We start from the raw sequence: 20,671 nt of genomic DNA, 5'->3' as shown, positions 1-20,671 counted from the left end.
ATACTCTCTGGAGCTTCCTTGAACATTCCACTGTCATCACTGAGGTACCAGGAGAAAAGAGCAAATGTTATACAATGTTCTACAAGTCCCAGACTGAGTTTGCTCAGATTTTTCCTCCTCCTGATTCTCTAGTCCCAGAATCCCACCACTCTCCCCCATCAAAACAGAAAAACCCTCTCCAGATTAGAGATTTTAATTTATTGCTACAAAAATCTAGGAACATTTTATTTTCATTATATCTATGTACATAAAGACAAACATATCATATTAGACACCATTGCCTGCTGGAGCATGCTTACGTCTCTGCTCCATTTCAGCAAACACAGGTCACCTGGGTTTGATCAGAAATGCAGATTAAAGAGTAGACTTTTAGAAAGGAGGCACACAGGGAACCCACTAGAGAAGGAAATCTATATGATTCAGTTTTGCATTGCCCAGGGGTTGAACCCTGTCCCCATTTCTTTGAAATGCCTGTGAACATAATATTACTCCTTAAATGCCAGCCTGCTCAATGCCTGCTGACATCTGTCCTTCCCAGGCTGGGAGGTGTCAAAAGTCCAAAGGCACTGAGAACCATCCAGAAAGGTTTGGCCACAGCAGCCAGAGAAGAGTCCCAAACTTAGTTCATGTTGCTTAGTTCATAATGCCACCTTCCAAATCAGGCCTTGACCTCTGACCTCAGGGTGTCCTATCAAGCAGGCTGGTTAGCTTTTTCCTTATCATTTCATAGGCTAGGAAGAGGGCACCATTGGAGGGGAGTGCACGTATCACTGTGGGCACCAGTCCACAGTAAAGAACCATGAAACCTACAACACAAACACCACAATCAGGTAAGCTCACCATGCCTGTGACACACAAACAGAACGTCCCCTATGGAGCCCACAACGGCCTCAGCTTGGTGAGATCCTCAACCAGAGCAAGATATCAAGGGAAACCCTCCCAGGCAGGGGAGACCAAACCTGGGAAATTTCTACAGGCGAGTCTCATCTTACATGGGGGTTCTGTTCCACGGTTAGCACATAAAGCGAAAACCACATATAGTCAAAATTACATTGAGTTGAATGGCGGGCGGAATCGCTGCACTACAGGTACATTATTAAAATTGTTATTTTTCTCTTTTTTTGTTTTTGTTTTTGCCAACCGCGTAAAGTTGAAATTGCGCATGTTAAATGTGCGTAAGATGCAACAGACCTGTACATCCCCTTTTCAAGAACCCTAGGAGAACCAGAGATTCCAAGGCAAGAAGGGATCATTGTGATCATCTAGTCTGACCTCCTGTGTGACAATTCCCAAAAATTATTCTTAGAGACGATCCTTTACAGAAACATCCAATCTTGATTTAAAAAGGGCAGTGATGAACAATCGACCACCTTGGTAAGCTGTTCCAATGTTTAACTGACAACATTTACACCTTATTTCCAGTATGAATTTGTCTAACTTCAGCTTCCAAGTGTTAGACCTTTCTCTGCTAGACTGAAGAGTACATTATCAGATATTTGTTCCCCACTTAGGTATTTATTAGACTGTAATCAAATCACCCCTTAACTTCTTTTTTAAGATAAATAGATTGAGCTTATTGAGTCTTGAAAATTAATGTTACTGGTCCAGAAAACTCTTTAGCCAGCTCTTTCAAAACTCTTGGATGCAAATAATTTGGACCTGCTGATTTTAAAATGTCTAACTTTAGAGATGGATTCAGTGAATGAAGCTGTCTGTGTGTCACCTACCTTCCGTCCTCAAGATGTGAAGAAAGGAGAGCAGGAAGCCATCTTGCCGCCCTGCCATGGAAAGCACCTGGATCCGAGACTTCACTGAGTCAATGGGATAGACAGCCAGCCAGAAACAGCCCCCCCCCCATCCCACCGCTCACTGTTAGGGGAAGAGAACCTAAAATTCAACACAGGGAGAGAGACCTCAGTGTGGAAAAGGGGAAAGTCATTGGGGAACTCCCAGATCCTGCAGAGAAATGCAGGCAACCAGCAGCACTCGGACTCAGGGGGTGAGACCAGGCCAGGCAAATGAATTACATGATTAGTGGCTGAAAGACCTGTCTGGAGGTTAGCTTTTGTCTTGGGCACAGGGAGTGGAGACAGCAGTGCTAGGGGAGCCTGATAAGTGCTGGTGCCTCACCAAGAGGTACTGGGCTTCCCAGGTCTCATTTCTCCGAAGTGCTTGTTTGGCCTCCCTCACTGTCGTGTCTGAGCACCTCACAATCACTAGTGTATTATCCCCACACGCTTCTGAGGTATTGTCCCCATTGTACAATGGTGACTGACACCTGAGAAATGAAATGACTTGCTCAGGGTCTCACAAGAACTCTGCAGCAGAGCAGGGATTTGAACGCAGATCTCCCAAGTCCTAGGGTAGCATCTTAATCACTGAACCAGCCTTCCTCCTGAATCACTGGACAATTCTTCCATCCCAGGCTACCCCTAGAACCCTGCCCCCCTACCTCCTAGGTCATCCCCTGGCGAGCCCCATATCCTTGCTCACCCCTCGTAGTTTCTCTAGCATACAATGCAGCAGCTCACTGGAAAGCCCAAGGGAAGTGAGTGTCTGTGCGGATAAGCAGGGTTGTGCGTGGCTTGGCCTGGGAATGGCAGAAGGAGGGGGAAGAGAGCAGTGGAGGTGAAGCTCTTCTCTGATGACCCGTGCACAAGTTCAGCCTCGTGTCCCTCACGGCACCGCTTCCCTTCCTGGCCCCATGGCAAAGCTGTGCTCCTCCCATGTCCCCCGCCTCTCATAGAGCTTCATTCTTCCTGGACTCCCCATGGGGCTTCTTATACCTGCTTTCAGCAACTACCAGGATGGAGCAACAATTACCAGGTCTGGCAGGGGAGCCCATTGCAAAGAACAGGGGAGTTATAAAGGGGGTGATACATAACAATACAGATCACTCTCCACGTGACTAGCTATCAGCCATGCTACCTATTTATTAAATATGCTTTGAGGTGCATATCTCATCAGTGCAAACCATAAAAAGCAAGGAAATCAGCAGTTACATCTTTCCACAACTCCTCAAGATCACCTTGTCCCTCTCAGTTTTCTTCTTTCCATCATCTGCAGCCCAGCTCATCATGGGAATATATGTCATCCCTACATCCAGCACTGAAACACAGCGACCTCTGAGCTAGAGCCTTGTGTGGGACAATTTTTAATCCTGCTCCTGTCCCACCCCGCAATACCCACTCCTACTCCCACCCACTCCTGCTATTATGGCAGCGGGTCCTGCGGGACCCATGGGATCCAGGTCCTACTGCAGGGCTCTACTCTGAGGTGGAAGACCATAGATATTTAACAGCCCACAGCAACCCTTCAGCAAAGGACAGGAAGCAAAGAGAACTCCTGTATCCATTTGATACTGTGCAATTTAGGGTAGCAGAAAAAATGGTTATCTACCTTCTGTAACTCTTCTTCGAGATGTGTTGCTCATGTCTACATTGTGGACATTCTCTGTAAATAAAGAGGACTGAACTGAAGAGGTACCTGACTCATATAATCAATTTCTTGTTCAAATGGAAACAACTCAGCGAGGCCACAAATATTGGCTAACCACTTGGTCAAATAGGCAACACTGGTGTCAGCACTAGGATAGAGTTTCCAAGGAGAGAAATTATGAGTTTGTCTTCCTGTGGAACCAAGATGGAAGAAATAACGGAAGTGCTTGCAGAAATCAGAGATAGCCAAAAGGAATTAAAACAAGATTTACAACAAGAGCTGAAGATGTCTCAAAAGAATTTAAAACAGAAGCTGGAGATTTAGTGAAAGGAATTAAGTGACATCTGGAGGTTGCCTAGCAATGACGGAGAAATGATCTGCTGCTGGAGATAAAATGTTCATCAGAGCAGCAGCTACAAAGTGTCTTGGCAATTTGGCAGCCCAGCTACAGAAACTCTCAGTCTGGACTGGCAAGGTGGATCCAGGAAGTGATCAGCAAGAGAAGAAGGAGGAGAGCGTATTCCAGGAACCAGGGAAGGTCAAAAAAGCTTTGGCCAACTTAGAACTTGCTAACACAGATAAGCAACACTGACGACTTTAGGAGCTAAAAAATTGGCTTCAGAAGGAAATCAATAGGTCACAGGCCACAGGAAAAGCCATGGCGAGGAATCAGGCCAGCCAGAGAACTTGGGAAAGACAGGATATTTACAACAGTTCTCCAACCTGTTTGTAGCCCACATAGGCCCAGACAGGACAGGTTGGATTGTTCCAACTCACGTGGTACAAAATCCCACTATCTGTGAGGAGAAAACTCCCTGGGAGGCTTATGTAGCTCAGTTCAATTTCACAGCCCCAATGAATGGCTAGTGAGATCAATAGAGAGGGTGGTTTCTAGCAGCCAACTTGAATGGCCCATCTCTGATGGTGCTGGAGGATTCACTCCCAGAAAATAAATGGAGTTATCTATATCTGGTGCAAGCATAGGTGCCAGGTTTGTATAATTTTTGGTAGTGCCCAGAATGGGTCCAAGTCTCGGCGTCCCCCCCACCTTGTATGCCAATATATATATTTTTAAATAACGTAAAAGTGGACTGGAAACAGTAAGCATTTAACAGCTTCCCGATATTGCACAATATGGTGTGTGGGTGTGTGGGAGATAAGGGCTCTGGCTGAGGGTGTGGGCTCTGAGGTGGGGCTGGGGATGAGGGGTTTGGTGTGTGTGTGCGGGGGTTCAGGGCTGGGGCATGGGGGGATGAGGGCTCTGGCTGGTCCTGAGGGGTTTGGGGCGTGGGAGGGGCTCAGGGCTAGGGCAGAGGGTTGGGGTGTGGGGGTGCAGGCTCTGAGGTGGGGCCTGGGATGAGGAGTTCAGGGTGCAGGAGGGGAGACCTGACCCTGAACATTGGTGGAGCCGGGCCCCTGTGCTCTGAATATTGGTGGAGCACAGGCCCATATAACTCGCCGCCTGTGGGTGCAAGCCCTTGACATCAGGTTTGAAGCTAGTCATCAACCTGAGCTAGCCAGGCACAGCTAAGAGCTAGAGGGAGTGTGGGGGAAGAGACCACATGTAAGGAGATTTGTGTTCCTGGCATATTTAGATGCCAGGAGGACTTCTAGAATACATTAGCAATGCACCACGTTATAGATGCTCAGATGGACATGGATTTGCAGATCAAGATAATTGAAAGAAGGCCAAGGTCACTCTGAGAGGCTGTGGAATTTGCCTCTGAACTTGACTCCTTCCTTGCAGCAGCCCACAAGAAGAGGAAGCAGAAGCTGGTGAGAAGGATGGAAGCTGATCACCAGGAACCCTGTAAATGCAGCTTTGTGTCTAATACACGTGACAGAAAAGGGGATTCGCATGTGGTTCATGATATTATTGAACAACTGAAAAAAATGCTTAGTGTGGTTTATAAAAGAAAGGAAATTGGCAAAGATGCAAAAAACAAGGGAAGCCATTCAATTAAATGCTGGTATTGTGAAAAAATTGACTGCTAAAGAAAGGATTATTATACATCTAAGGCAGCCCAGGACAGAGCATCCTGAGAGTCTAATGAAAGTCCCTTAACCAGTTTGGGAAATGGGGGGACACCAAGCTGAAAGTCCAGTATCAGGGGGTAGCTGTGTTAGTCTGTATCCACAAAAACAACAAGGAGTCCAGTGGCACCTTAAAGACTAACAGATTTATTTAGGCATAAGCTTTTGTGGGCAAAACACCTCACTTCTTCAGATGCATCTGTAACCCTTCTGCCCCTCTGAGTTGGCAGCAACAAGGGCTGGATTCAGTATCCAGGGGTTCCGTTTCAGTAACACAATGCATAACCGGCTCGAGCCCCCACCCAGTGACCTGGGACACTTACATACCATACCCTCCTGGGCGCCTCTAGGAGGCAATACTTCCCCTCTCGCAAGCACGGAGTCTGAGTGTAGCGAAATCTTTTTAATAAAGGAAGGAATCAATGCGGCATCCCATTGGAGAAACACCACAAACAGAGTTATAACACAAACCATAACCACCCCCCCAAGTACATTTGGCAATGTCCTTTTCCCCTTAGGGTCTTAAGTCCAATCACTCCAAAGTCCAACAACCCAAAAGTCTCTGGTCAATGCCACCACAGAATTCAAGAGTCTATCTGTAGAGGTCCCTCCCCCCAGCCTGGGTGAAAGGGGCACCTTACGTGGTCCAGGGCCAACTGCCCTGCCTCTCCGTGGGTTCTGCTTCCGCCTTCTCCACGAACTGCTCCGCCTTACCAGCCGCTCCACTCTGCTCCTCCGGCCGTCCTCACAAACTGCTCCGCTCCACCAGCTGCCTCGTGAGCTGCTCCAGTTGTCCCAGCAAACTGCTCGGCTCCGCTCGCTCTGTGGGCTGCTCCACACGCCCCACAGCTACTCCGCTCTGCCAGCCGCTCCACTCCACCAGCTGTCCTGTGGTCCGCTCCAGCCATCCCCATAAACTGCTCCACTCCGCCAGCTGCTCTGTTCCACAGTATTGCTTCAGGCTCCCCCACTAGTTAGCACAGTACTCAGTGCTCCCAGCTCTTTTGTGATTTCAGCTCTTAGTGATCTCAGCACATAGTAGGGGAGCCCAGTGCTAGTGCACCATTAGCCCAAAGTGAGTTCAGCTCAGCAACCTGTATCTAGAGTCTTAAGGGAATAAAAAATCAACTCTGACATTCCACAGTGGAGAGAGGAGGGGGTGCAACTGGTGCTTCTAGCTCCACAAGGAGCCTGCACCACCAGGCACAAATACCTGTCCCCAACCTCTCTCCATTCACAGGGTTTTGGAACCCATGTCCCTTGTCTAGCAAGTACCACCCAACTGAGGTTGAGTCATTTCTGTCACAAAGCAGTCCCACAGCTCCCCATTCACACAATCAGGGTGACAAACTTTTTTTTTCCTCCTGCCCCATTAACAAAGAAATTGGGGATCCCAGAGCTGTTAAAATCACCATCCCAAGTGGCTGTGCTAAGTGTGAGGTGGATGCCAATGCAAATCTTTCCACACCCTTTGAAATTTTTGAGATTCTTTGCACACTCCCTACAATTCACCACCAGATGTTAGGGTAGTGCTCAACCTGACTCTGCTTACACATTAAAGTGCTGAAAGTGCAAACCTTGGAGGAACAAGAACTGCTCCCGCAGGTTTTTATTAAATCTGGCCAATTGAACAACCACAATGGGAGTTTGGCTATTGATTGTGTAATAGAATCTGTGAAACGCACAAGAATAGCAGACACTGGCTCACACATAACAGTTATTAGACTAGACAAGCTGGTAACGTTAGGGAATAGGGAACCAAAAACTGATCTCAAATGGAGACAGTGATGGGAACATGCACTTATCCAAAAATGAGGAAAACTCGGTTTGAAAATTGAACCTCTGCAATTTGAGCAAGATGTTGGGTAGCTGAGCTAGCGAATGAGTGAGTCATTTTGGATTTTATTATGACCAACAACTGGAATCAATACCAGGAAAGGAGTCCTACAAATTCAGTCTGGAAAGTCCCTTCAAAGAGGTGGCCCAGATTTTAAAAATTGTTTATAAACAACTGGTTTGCAGTGAACAAACTGTTCTGCCTCCAGGGGGTCAGAAACCATAACAACAACTACATGCTGTGGTAGCTTTCCCAAAAGGAAAGATGAGGATTGGTTGAGACCTGCATTAAGACCTATGACCTTGGGGGAAATTTTAGCTGTTAAAAGTTATTGTGAATCTGAAGCAGGAATGGATTCCTGTTCATTCGCCAAATGCTTCTGACAAACAGCAAAAAAGGGAACCATTGTTGCAAAATGGGAACCAGCAGATCTAGTAAATGTGACTGTAGAAGAAAACAACAAGGGGAAGGAGATAAAGTTAAGTTCCCTGAATTTCGACTGGACTTGTTCCAATGCAGTACCTCATATTTAAATGAGAAGCAGCAGAATGATCTAAGACACTTTTTTGGTTAGAAATCAGAGGTTATTTTCCAGTTCCATCAAAGGTAGAGATTGTAGTGCACTGGTCCAGCACAAGATTGATACTGGGGAAAACTGACCCATTATCAGCCACCTGACTATTTATCAGTTGCTAAGAGGGAAGAGGCTTTGCAGATCATTAAGGAAATGTATCATAAAGACATAATGGAGCCTTCAACCAGTCCTTGGACCTCACTCATGGTTCTGGTTAAGAAAAAAGATGGCAACATCACATTCTATGTGGACTACAGAAAACTAAATTAAGTAACTTTGAAGAATTCTTACCCATTGCCACAAATAGGTGATAGTATGCTGCAGCAAATTCAGTCTGTTTTTCCGTACTGGATTTTAAAAGTGAGTATTGGCAAGTGAATCCAAAGGACAGGGAAAAGACTGCTTTCAGAACAGAACAGGACTTGCGGCAATTTAAAGTGATGGCTTTCAGCTTGTGTAATGCATCAGCCATGTTTGAGACACTTATGGAGAGGGTACTGCATGGCATGCCTCTCTCAAAATGTGTGTTATACCTAAATGATATCCCAGCACATGGAAGGACCTTTGAATAGAAACCAGTACATTTAGAAATAGTCTGTGATAAGCTTAAAGCTGCCAATCTGAAACTGAACCCAAAGAAATGTGAGTTGTTCCAAAAAGGTAACCTACCAGGCACACACAGTCAGTGAGGGGGGAATTTCCACTGACAAAAAGAAAATTGAGGCTGTGAAGAACTGGTCAGCTGCCCAGACACTAACAGATGTGCAGAGTTTTGAAGGACTTTTTGAAGGACTTTGCTCTCATTAAGAGTAGGGCTGCCAACCAATTAAAAAAATTAATTGTGATTACTCACACTGTTAAACAACAGTAGAATACCACTTATTTTAAATAGTTTTGATGTTAACTACATTTTCAAATATATTAATTTCAGTTACAACACAGAATACAAAGTGTACAGTGCTCACTTTATATTTATTTTAGATTACAAATATTTGCACTGTAAAAAACAAAAAAAATATTTTTCAGTTCACCTCATACAAGACCTGTAGTCTCTTCATCATGAAAGTTGAACTTACAAATGTAGAATTATGTAATAAACCCTGCATTTAAAAATAAAACAATGTAAAACTTTAGCGCCTACAAGTCCACTTAGTCCTACTCCTTGGTCAGCCAATCACTCAGACAAACGAGGTTTGTTACAATTTGCAGGAGATAATGCTGCCTGCTTCTTGTTTACAATGTCACCTGAAAGTGAGAACAAGCATTCACATGGCACTGTTGTAGCTGGCGTTGCAAGATATTTATGTGCCAGATGTGTTGAAGATTCATCTGTCCCTTCATGCTTCAATCACCATTCCAGAAGACATGCTTCCGTGCTGATGATGGATTCTGCTTGATAACAATCCAAAGCAGTATGGACTGATGCATGTTCATTTTCATCATCTGAATCAGATGCCACCAGCAGAACACTGATTTTCTTTTTTGGTGGTTTGGGTTCTGTAGTTTCCACATCAGAGTGTTGCTTTTTTGAGACTTCTAAAGGCATATTCCACACCTTGTCCCTCTCAGATTTTGGAAGGCACTTCAGGTTCTTAAACCTCGGGTCGAGTGCTGTAGCTATTTTTAGAAATCTCACATTGGTACCTTCTTTGCATTTTGTCAAATCTGCTGTGAAAGTGTTCTTAAAACGAACACATATGGGTCATCATCCAAGACTGCTGTAACATGAAATATATGCAGAATGTGGGTAAAACAGAGCAGGAGACATACAATTCTCCCCCCAAGAAGTAAAGTCACAAATTTATTTGCCGCATTATTTTTTTAATGAGCATCATCAGCATTGAAGCATGTCCTCTGGAATGGTGGCCAAAGCATGAAGGGGCATATGAATGTTTAGCGTATCTGGCATGTAAATACCTTGCGATGCCCGCTACAAAAGTGCCATGCAAACGCTTGTCCTCACTTTCAGGTGACATTGTAAATAAGAAGCAGGCAGCAGTATCTCCCCTCAGTGTAAACAAACTTGTCTGTCTTAGTGGTTGGCAGAATAAGAAGTATGACTGAGTGGACTTGGTGCTAAAGTTTTACACAGTTTTGTTTTTGAGTGCAGTCATGTAACCATAAAAAAAATCTGCATTTGTAAGTTATACTTTCACAATAAAGAGATTGCACTTCAGTACTTGTATGAGGTAAAATTGAAAAATACTATTTCTTTTGTTTATCATTTTTATAGTGCATATATTTGGAATAAAAATAATAATATAAAGTGAGCACTGTGCACTTTGTATTCTGTGTTGTAACTGAAATCAATATTGAAAATGTAGAAAAACAAAAAAATAGTTAATAAATTTCAATAGGTATTCTATTGTTATAAGTTCGATTAATTTTTTTGTGATTAATTTTTTGAGTTAATCGCATGAGTTAACTGCGATTAATTGACAGCCCACATTAAGACTTATTTGTGGGTTTGCCAATATTGTAAAACCATTGCATAAGCAGGGAGAGAAAATGAAACTATTTCATCGGCTACGTCTTCACTACCCGCCTTATCGGCGGGTAGCAATCGATTGCTCAGGGATCGATATATCGTGTCTCATCTAGACGCGATATATCGATCCCCGAACACGCTTATATCGATTCCGGAACTCCACCAAGCCGAGCGGAGTTGCGGAATCGACAGGGGGAGCCGCGGACGTCGATCCCGCGCCATGAGGACAGTGAGTAATTCGATCTTAGATACTTCGACTTCAGCTACGTTATTCACGTAGCTGAAGTTGCGTATCTAAGATCAATTTTCCCCTGTAGTGTAGACCAGCCCATCAGCAGAGTATGAGGTAGCATTTTCTGAACTGAGAAGAGCTCTTGTGTATGCTCCTGTCTTAGCCTATCCATGTTTGAAAGCCCCTTTCATGTTTGACACAGATGCCAATGCTTATGGATTAGGAGCGGTATTCGCACAAGCACACAAAGGACTTGAGAGGGTGGTGGCTTATTACAGCAAATGTGTAAGTTCTCCAGAAAGAAATTATTGCACCAGCTGAAAGGAACACCTAGCAATGATTAACTTTATAGAACATTTTCACCACTATCCAAATGGGAGAAAATCTGTGTTCAGTGCAAATCTGCAATAGCTCTTTAGACTCAGGAGCCCTGAGGGACAACTGGCCAGGTGGTTGGAGAAGCTGCAATGTTATTGATTTCACAGTCACACCTATGCCTGGGCACAAGCATGACAATGCTGATGCTTGTCCAGACAGCCCGATTGGGTGGATAACTGCAAACACTGTGTAAGCATGACAGCAAGGAATTAGTGGCTCAAAGGTCTGAGTGTGCTTAGAAAGACAAGGCTGTTTCCTCTCTCCTATCATCTGAAGAAGTCCTAACGTTCCTGGTCCATCCACTAGGATAGTGGCAGTGGGCTGGAATAGACTCCAGACCAGTTAAAATCTTTTGAAGAGAGACTTCTGATATCAGAATAATGTTTGATTGGAAAATCAATTGGTAAATGCAGCCACCGTGGAATGACTATCACAATAAAGGTTTTCTGATGATACTAGGAAGGCTGGGAGTTCAAAGATGAAATATTGTCTAGGAGACAGGAGAAACCAGTGGTGATCGGTTCAGGTACCAGATACATTGGCAAAGGAGGTTCTGAGGGTATGTCATGATTTTAAAGCTGCTGGACATTTTGAGGTTACAAAAACTTTGGGTAAACTAAGAGATAATTTCTCTTGAGCAAAATGCAGGCAGGATGCAGAATACTGGTGCAGGATATGTGATGCCTGCATTACAAAGAAGGGTCTCCCTAAGATAGGGAGAGCCCTAATGCAGCCGTATCTCATAGGCCCCAATGGAACACATTGGTGTTGATGTGCTGGGCCTGGCCTGGGGCAGAGGCTGGCAATCACCATGTGTTGGCTTTCTCAGACTACTTTACAAAGTGCCCTGAAGTTTATCCAATAAGGAACCCAAGGGGCTGTAACAGTAGCAGAAGTTCTAGTAAAATAATCCTTCACCGGATTTGGGGTTCCCAGTACAGCTGGGTGAATAATTGAGTTTTGGTTCTGGGCAGGTCTGGAAAATCTAAACATTTTATTTCTGGGCATTTTAAAGGGCTAGATTCACAATCATCATCATCATCATCATCATCATCAGCCACTATTGCTGCCTCCATTATATATTTTAACCAGTTGGTTAGAGCAATGGTTCTCAACCTTCCCAGACTGCTGTGCCCCTTTCAGGAGTCAGATCTGTCTTGCATACTCCAAGTTTTACCTCACTTAAAAACTACCTGCTTACAAAATCAGACATAAAAATACAAAAGTATCACAGCACAGTATTACTGGGGAAAAAAATTGGAGATATACCTATCCCCTAGAACTGGAAGGGACTTGAAAGGTCATTGAGTCCAGCCCCCTACTTTCACTAGCAGGACCAGGTACTGATTTTTGCCCCAGATCCCTAAGTGGGCCCCTCAAGGATTAAACTCACAACCCTGGGTTTAGGAGTCCAAAGCTCAAACCACTGAGCTATCCCTCCCCCTTTCTCATGCTATTTTCTCATTGCTACCATATAACTATAAAATACATCAATTGGGCTATAAATCTTGTACTTACATTTCAGTGTCTAGCATACAGCAGTACAAACAAGTCATTCCCTATATGAAATTTTAGGTTGTACTGACTTCACTAATGCTTTTTATGTCGCCCGTTGTACAAGTAGGCAAATATCTAGGTTAGCTGATGTAACCTCGGCAGAACTCTGCATATCACCACAGGTACATGTGCTCCTGGTTGAGAACCACTGAGCTAGGGCACTTACCTAGGCTGTGGAAGACCTGGGTTCAAGTGCCCCCTCAGCCTGAGGTGGAGCAGGGACCTGAATTTAAGTCTCCCATATTGGAGTAGTGTGCCCTAGCCAGGGAGGGTTCTGATGTGGCTCTCTCCTGCTGAAGTTGTTCCACTGTGTATAACTAGTCACTGGAGTAAGGACATGATCCCACATCTGCCAGCTCCAAGGTGAGTGCCCAAACCAGCAGGCTAGAGTCATTCTCACTCTCCCTCCCTGGCCCAATGACAATAACATTATTATCTTTGACAGAGGGATTCACCCCAGATTATGCTATAGAAAACATTGGAGGATAGCTTATGACAAAATAAAAAAACCCTGGGATGTAAGGTCATATGGGGAAACTTTTAAAAGAGGGGACATGATCTGGTTCCACAATCCTATGAGAAGAAAGGGTGGGTGGTCTAAGCTAGATATACCTTGGGAGGAACCCTATACAGTACTGGGAGTGGGACCCAGGACTAAACCCAAAGTTATCCATAGTTGCCATGACAGAAGGCATCAGGGAGACAGAACATCTGCTTAGCTGCCCCAGAAAGTGAGAATGTAGCTGTGGAACCTGAGGCTGGAAGAGTTGTGATAGAGAAGAATTCTCCATTAAAACAAAATTAGCAAAGTCTGTCCCAGCCAGCAGTCTCCACAGAAACACAGATGTTTATCAGAAGCTAGCTGGAAGCAGCCCCTCCTGAGTGTCTGAGAGAAAATTGGGCAGGGTGAGAAAAGCTCCAAAGAGCTTTATATGGGAGTAGCACTGATTCAAGTCACTGCTGTGAAAACCTCCTGATGGAAAGACAACATGTAAAGAGTTAAGATTGTATCATTTGTACATTTGTTAAATTGTTTCTTTTCCTTCTGTCTGGGATGGGTCATGCCAGATCTTTCATTTTGGCTTCCATCAGGATGATAGGTGATGCTGAAGGCTCGTCTATACTTAAATCGCTGCTGTAGTGCTTCAGTGAAGACTCTACCTACACCAATGGGAGGGCTTCTCCTATTGGGACAGCTAATTCATCTCCCCATGAGAGGGTAGCTAGGTCGATGGGAGAATTCTCCCATGGACCTAGCACTGTCTACACCGGGGGTCTGGTTGGTTTAACTGCGTCATTCAGGGGTGTGGATTTTAAATAAACAGATTTGCACCAAAGAAATCCCTGACTTGTATAATCAATTTCTCCTCCTAATGAAAATACTTGGTTAAGAACCTCCTTGGGCCAAGGGGCAACGTTATAAATAAAAAACTGGGGAGTTAAAATCTTCCAGGAGGGTTGGAACCTGGGATTGTGACAAGGTTGGATTGCTTCTGAAGTTCCACATCCTCTCCTTCAAATTGATTTGGTGTCCATCTACTAGTACTAGGGACTCCCCCTTGTCCAGTCTGCATAAAGTGTTTCTGCTTCTGTCACCTGTCTGAAGCTCATAGCTCTGTAGCACAACACTACCCCTGGAGTGGTCAGAGCTGTATCGATATTGGTCACTATTTCATTGTGAAAACAATCAGATCCTAGGTCTGTCCTTGCTCAAAATGATACAATTCCTCACCACTCCTCTGCAAAGGCCATAAGGCTGAAACTCCCTTTATCTTGCCCACATCCAACTCTACTCACCCAGATCCTCCTTGCGTTGGCCAGCCTGGGTGAAAAAGCTTCTACTGACTTCATAGCCACCAAAGAAGAAGAAGTAGCCAGGCACCTCCTGTAGCCAAGTACTGGTCAGGCCCTGGAAAAATCCCAGAAGGCCCTCAGATTGAAAGATATTTTTCACAGTAGCCCAGGTAGAGCTGCCAGAGAGAACACAGGCAATGTACCCGAACAAGGGCCATCACGGCCAGAATGAAAACATAACCACACTCGGCATTACCTTTACCAAGCCAAGATGATCAGTCAACCTAGAACCATACCATATTACCCCCAATTCTCATTAAGAGTGAATCCCAGATTGGTTTTCCAGGCCAAACTGGGCACATTCCAGCACGTCCTGCTAAAGGCAGAATTTGAGGTGGAAGGAAGAAAGGAGCAGGGGAACTTGGTTTAAACTAATGTATCAGAGTGGGCTCTGGCATATCATCCACTGACCTCCCTTGCTCCCTCATCTGCAAATGTTTTCCACATATTGTCCTTTGGAAACATGGGATTAATCTGAAACATAGGCATAAAAATGGGAAGCTGGGTAGCCTGGCAACTGCAGCAGCAATGATCTGCACTGTGCCATGGGAGAGATGATACAATACAGTGGCCAGGAAGAAGACGAGGACGTTTGGTTGTGATAGAGCAGGGGTCGGCAACCCTTCAGAAGTGTAAAAAGCAACAAAGAGTCCTGTGGCACCTTATAGACTAACAGGTGTATTGGAGAATAAGCTTTTGTGGGTGAATACCCACTACATCAGACGCTACCCCTCTGATACTTGACCTTCAGAAGTGGTGAGCCGAGTCTTCATTTATTCACTCTCATTCAAGGTTTTGCATGCCAGAAATACATTTCAATGTTTTTAGAAGGTCTCTTTCTATAAGTCTATAATATATAACTAAACTATTGTTGTATGTAAAGTAAAGAAGGTTTTTAAAATGTTTAAGAAGCTTCATTTAAAATTAAATTAAAATGCAGAGCCTCCCAGACCAGTGGCCAGGGTGAGTGCCATTGAAAATCAGCTCACCTGCCATCTTCGGCACACATGCCATAGGTTGCCTACCTCTGAGACAGAGGAAGGGTTCGGGTATGCTGTGTCATGCAGACCCATAGGCAGGCAGTCTGGCCAGGAGGGACAGAAGGAAGCTGCAGGATCCCACCCAGTAAGCACCTCCTAAGGAATGTGTTTACATTGTCTGGGTTTAGCACCAAGCCAGCTCTAGTCAGCTGGGTAGTGTGACACCCTCATCTTCCTGGGAAAAAGGAAATTCAGACCTGCTGCCTCACTCACAAACCTTCCACCAGGGCTGTGTGTGACGTGTGTAATTCACCAAAGCCTGGCTGTGATGGAGTAGGGACTGTCTGTGTGGGGAACGGGAAGGAGTAGGGACTGTTTGTGTGGGGAACGGGAAAGCAGGGGATGTCTGTAGGTGAGGGACAGGTAGTCAGGTTGTAATGTGAGCCGGCAGGGGGGAGGGGGAGCTGCTGGGCGGAGGAGAAGGAAACAAAGGGTTTTTTTCGCCGGAGGAGGAGAGGCAGGACAGTTTGGGTTTGGGCTATGGGGAGGAATTCAGGGGATCCTAGCTGGGATCCAAGCACCCTGAACCCCCAGAAGGACTCAGTGGAGGGGTCCGGACTGTGCCTGCAAGCTCTGCTGTAACCTGTGTTCCTGTTGTCCAATAAACCTTCTGTTTTACTGGCTGGATAAAAGTCACTGTGGGGTCCAAGCAGAGGGGAGCAGGGCTGGAACCCCCAGACTCCGTGACACTGGCCTGCTTCCCACAGCTGTGACATACCTGTGATGGGCTAGTGCTGTTCACCCAGTGACCTTCATCTTATGTAAGGCCTGCATGCGGCATTTCACTAGCTCCGCAGGGCACAGAACCACAGAGGAAAGACAGAGGAGAACGAGCCGGCAAGTGCACTCTGCAGGTCACTGGCACCACAGGGCCCAAGAACACAGATGTTAGAGCCGAAGCTCACCCCACACAGGCCCAGGCTCTGGAGAGGGCAGAGCAGAGGCCCTCATCACCACTACCCTAGAGGAGAAATGTGACCTGCCTCCCCAACCCTGACTATCCCCTTGCTCAGGGATGTCCCCACAGCCTTCTCCTGGCCTGTCACAGATGGAAAATGTGGGTGACTCAGCTTCCCCAAATGGCATCACCCCGAATGCTGCTGAACCGGAGCCCCCCAGGGGGGCTTACAGCAGCCCTGCCATACAGCCCAACCCCCTCTGGCGTCCCCATGCCGCACAATCACAGGGCCAGACCATACCTCAGCTCCAACACACTGCTCAGTCCAAACAGCTGCCTCACCAGCTCCTGACAGAAGCCATAGCAAGCGAAGAGCACTGCATTCTCTGCCACATTAGCAAGCAGGGCGGGGGTGGTGCCCTGGTACAGGCCGGGGGAGCCCTTCCTTCAGGTAGGTCCGAACTGAGCAGTCAGTGAAACCCCGGTACATGGTGGGGAAGGTCTGCATCTTCACCTTGATTGTATCAAAGGGCTGCTCACCACACATGCCACCCCACCTGCAGAGACAAACCCACAGTCACCTCAGTGCCCCCCTTAGCCTGTAGATAAACCTCGGCATTAAGCATCTTCGCATAACGGTGTATCATTTTCATCATATTCATCTGACTTTGTATTGTGCCTCTTCATATAACCTTGTATTAAGTCTTTCCATATGTAACCTCTACTTTCATACAATTTTGTATCAAGTCCTTTGATATAGGAACTTCGTATCAAATCCTTATATAGAAACTTTGTATTGAGCCTCAGTATAATGTTATCGCCCCTAAGGATAGTTAAGGTAGAAGAAAAACATCTTTTCGCTAGGAGTAGAATAAGATCTCCCCCCCTTGTAACAATTGCCCTGTTGAATGAATAAGGTGTGAATGAGCAAGGCAGTGGAAGGCACCACCTCCAGACAGCTACAATAGTTGGAGTGGGGTTAGAAGCCAGACCCAAGAACAATAAAACTTGCCAAGTGGGCTCATTAAAGAAGCCAGCACCTTCTTTTGAAAACACCCTCTTTGAAAATAAATGTGGCAGCATTAAGACAACACCCAGAAGGAAGTGCCACACCTGACCAACTGACACAGACACTGATTTTGCATCTGGTATAGATCTGCATGAGAGGAAAGCTGCTATAAATGTGAGGTGTCTTGCAGAGGATCTCAGGTTTCGTCTTGTCAACATCGGAGCATCAATCTGGATCGACAGAAGCCCAGCTCCACCCCTCCCCCATCTAACTCACCTGGCCCATGAAGTTAAAGGGAGCAACTGCTTGGTAACAAGAAGAAGACAGAGAGAGAGAGAATGTGCGCATGAGTGTAATATATATCATATACATATGCTACAGTGTTGATTGATACATGTTTTACCAAGAAATGTGGTGCTTTGCATTATTGCCCCTGAAAAGATCCTGCACAGTACTTTAAGTACAACATTTGCCCCTGCCCCAGGGGTAAAGCCTCAGAGCACCTCAGTGCCAGCACCTTACCCCCAGTCCACAGGGAAAATCCCCTGGGTACCTCAATGCCCCCTTAACCCCTGCATGGGGCAAAGCCCCCAGGTAACTCAGTGCCTCCCTTAACCCCTCCAAGGGGCAAAGTCCCCTGGTACCTCAGTGCCCCCCTTAACCCTTCCACGGGACACAGTCCCCAGGTACCTCAATGCCCCCCTTAACCCTTCCATGGGGCAAAGCCCCCGGGTACCTCAGTGCCAGTTCTTCACACACACCCCACTGGGCAAAGCCCCCGGGCCCCTCAGTGGCAGTTCTTCACATACACCCCCACCAGGCAAAGCCCCCGGATACCTCAGTGCCAGTTCTTCACCTCCCCCATAGGCCAAAGTGTCCGGGTGCCTCAGTGCCAGTTTTTCACCCCCCCAGGGCAAAGCCCCCAGGTACCTCAGTGCCAGTTCTTCACCCCTCACAGGGCAAAGCCCCGGGTACCTCAGTGCCAGTTCTTCACCTCCCCAGGACAAAGCCCTTGGGTACCTCAGTGCCAGTTCTTCACACACACCCCCACTGGGCAAAGTGTCCGGGTACCTCAGTGTCAGGTGCTGGGGGTTATAAGTCTCCTGTTCCCACAGCTGAGAGGCCCAGGATTGCAGGTGTCCTCTGAGCTAGAATTCCTGCCTCCAATAAATTTTAATTTGCTCCTGAACCAGGTCCTGCCTTATTTCAGGGATTCAGGTCCAACTCCTGCTGCCTTCCAGGCCTCCCCCCACTTCCTAACCATGGGGCCCTAACCATGCATTTGGCTCGGGGTTCCCCTTCTCCCCAGCTGGGTATCTTGTCTTTCTGAGGAACCAGATATGCTCCCAAATGATTCTACCTGCCAATGTCCTCCACCCCTTGCAGAGGATGGGCCCCAGCTCCCAGACTCACCAGCTGCCCCTGCAGTGAGGTGAACCAGTGCCTGTACCAGTGGGTGGGACTTGGCTACATCTGCAGACATCTCAGCAAACTGGACCACGCTGGACCCTAGAGCTGCATATCAACCAGGCTGCATATGAACCAGGCTGCATATGAACCAGGCTGCATATCAACCCACTCCCAGCTCAGTGATGCAGGGAGTAAGGCAGGCAGCAGAGAGCAGAAGCAACAGGCTTAAGAGGTCACCCCGCTGCAGAACCATATTGCTCGAGTCTTCTTTGTCCCCTTGGGAATCAAGCAGCAACTCAGCGATATCTGGGTATTTGGAGTTGAGGACCGGGTGTAGTCTTTAAAGAGGGATTTGAGTTAGGGGCATAGGGATTAGGAAGTTTGTGGGGGCTGTGAAGGAGGCTATTGTGGGTGCTGGGAGAGTACAAGGGCTGTGGGATATGGAGGCTATTGGGGAGATTATGGGGGACACAGCGACTGTGGGGATATGAGGGGGCTGTGGACACAGAGGCTGGAGGGCATGTAAGGCAGTCAGAGGGGGCACAGAGATGGGGGGAGCTATTGGGTGGTGGGAGAGCATTGGGGAGGCTGTGGGACACAGAGGCTGTGGAGGGCATATGGATTGAAGCAACTAGGGAGGTTGGAGCGGGGCACAGGACTGGTGGGAGGAGGCCTGGATGGGGAAGCAGGTCTGCCCCACTGATGTGGGTCTGAGCTGCAAGGAGTGGGTCAGGAAGTGGTTGTGGGCAGAGAAGTAACCAGGAGCCCTGGGCACAACTCGGGATTGCTGAGGGGTGCTGCACTTCCCTGGTGCAGCTTGGGGTGCTGGGGCAATGGGTGAATGTAACAGGGTACCAGGGCAGACAGTATGTGTGGGGTATCAGGGCAGAGGAGGGTAGTGGGAACCTGTGTAAAGGGGCAGCGGGACAGAGGGAGAGTGTGCAGAATTGGAGGGAGGCATAGAAGGGTTGTGAGTGTGTGTACGGGGTGTAGTGGGGCAGAGGGTGGGTAGTGGGAGTGTGTATGGGGTGTAACGGGGCACAGGGTGGGTAGTGTGTCTGAGTGCGGGGGGTGGTGTTGGGGCAGAGGGTGGGTAGTGGGAGTGTGTGCGGGATGCAGTGGGGCAAAGGGTGGATATTGGGAGTGTGTATGGGATGTGGGGCAGAGGGGGGTAGTGGGAGTGTGTACGAGGTGTAGCAGGGCAGAGGGAGGTAGTGTGTCTGAATGTGGGGGGTGATATCAGGGCAGAGGGTGGGTAGTGGGAGTGTGTATGGGATGTGGGCCAGAGGGGGGTAGTGGGAATGTGTACGGGGTGTAGCGGGGCAGAGGGGAGTAGTGGGAATGTGTATGGGGTGTAGCGGGGCAGAGGGGGGCAGTGTCTGAGTGTGGGGGGTGATATCGGGGCAGAGGGTGGGTAGTGGGAGTGTGTATGGGATGTGGGGCAGAGGGGGGTAGTAGGAATGTGTATGGGGTGTAGCGGGGCAGAGGGGAGTAGTGGGAATGTGTATGAGGTGTAGCAGGGCAGAGGAGGGTAGTGTGTCTGAGTGCGGGGAGCGGTATTGGGGCAGAGGGTGGGTAGTGGGAATGTGTATGGGGTGTAGCGGGGCAGAGGGGGGCAGTGTCTGAGTGTGGGGGGTGATATCGGGGCAGAGGGTGGGTAGTGGGAGTGTGTATGGGATGTGGGGCAGAGGGGGGTAGTAGGAATGTGTATGGGGTGTAGCGGGGCAGAGGGGAGTAGTGGGAATGTGTATGAGGTGTAGCAGGGCAGAGGAGGGTAGTGTGTCTGAGTGCGGGGAGCGGTATTGGGGCAGAGGGTGGGTAGTGGGAATGTGTATGGGGTGTAGCGGGGCAGAGGGGGGCAGTGTCTGAGTGTGGGGGGTGATATCGGGGCAGAGGGTGGGTAGTGGGAGTGTGTATGGGAT

General features: G+C 47.4%; 1 pseudogene; it reads right to left on the bottom strand.

Moving 5' to 3' along the window:
* Positions 1-337: 337 nt before the first annotated feature.
* Positions 338-18,842, bottom strand: LOC142047215 (mitochondrial ornithine transporter 1-like; annotated as a pseudogene).
* Between the last annotated feature and the right edge of the window lie 1,829 nt (positions 18,843-20,671).

Source organism: Chelonoidis abingdonii, chromosome 8 (genome assembly GCF_003597395.2).
Source record: "Chelonoidis abingdonii isolate Lonesome George chromosome 8, CheloAbing_2.0, whole genome shotgun sequence".
Lineage (NCBI taxonomy): Eukaryota > Metazoa > Chordata > Testudines > Testudinidae > Chelonoidis > Chelonoidis abingdonii.
This window is presented reverse-complemented; position numbering and strand designations above follow the sequence as displayed.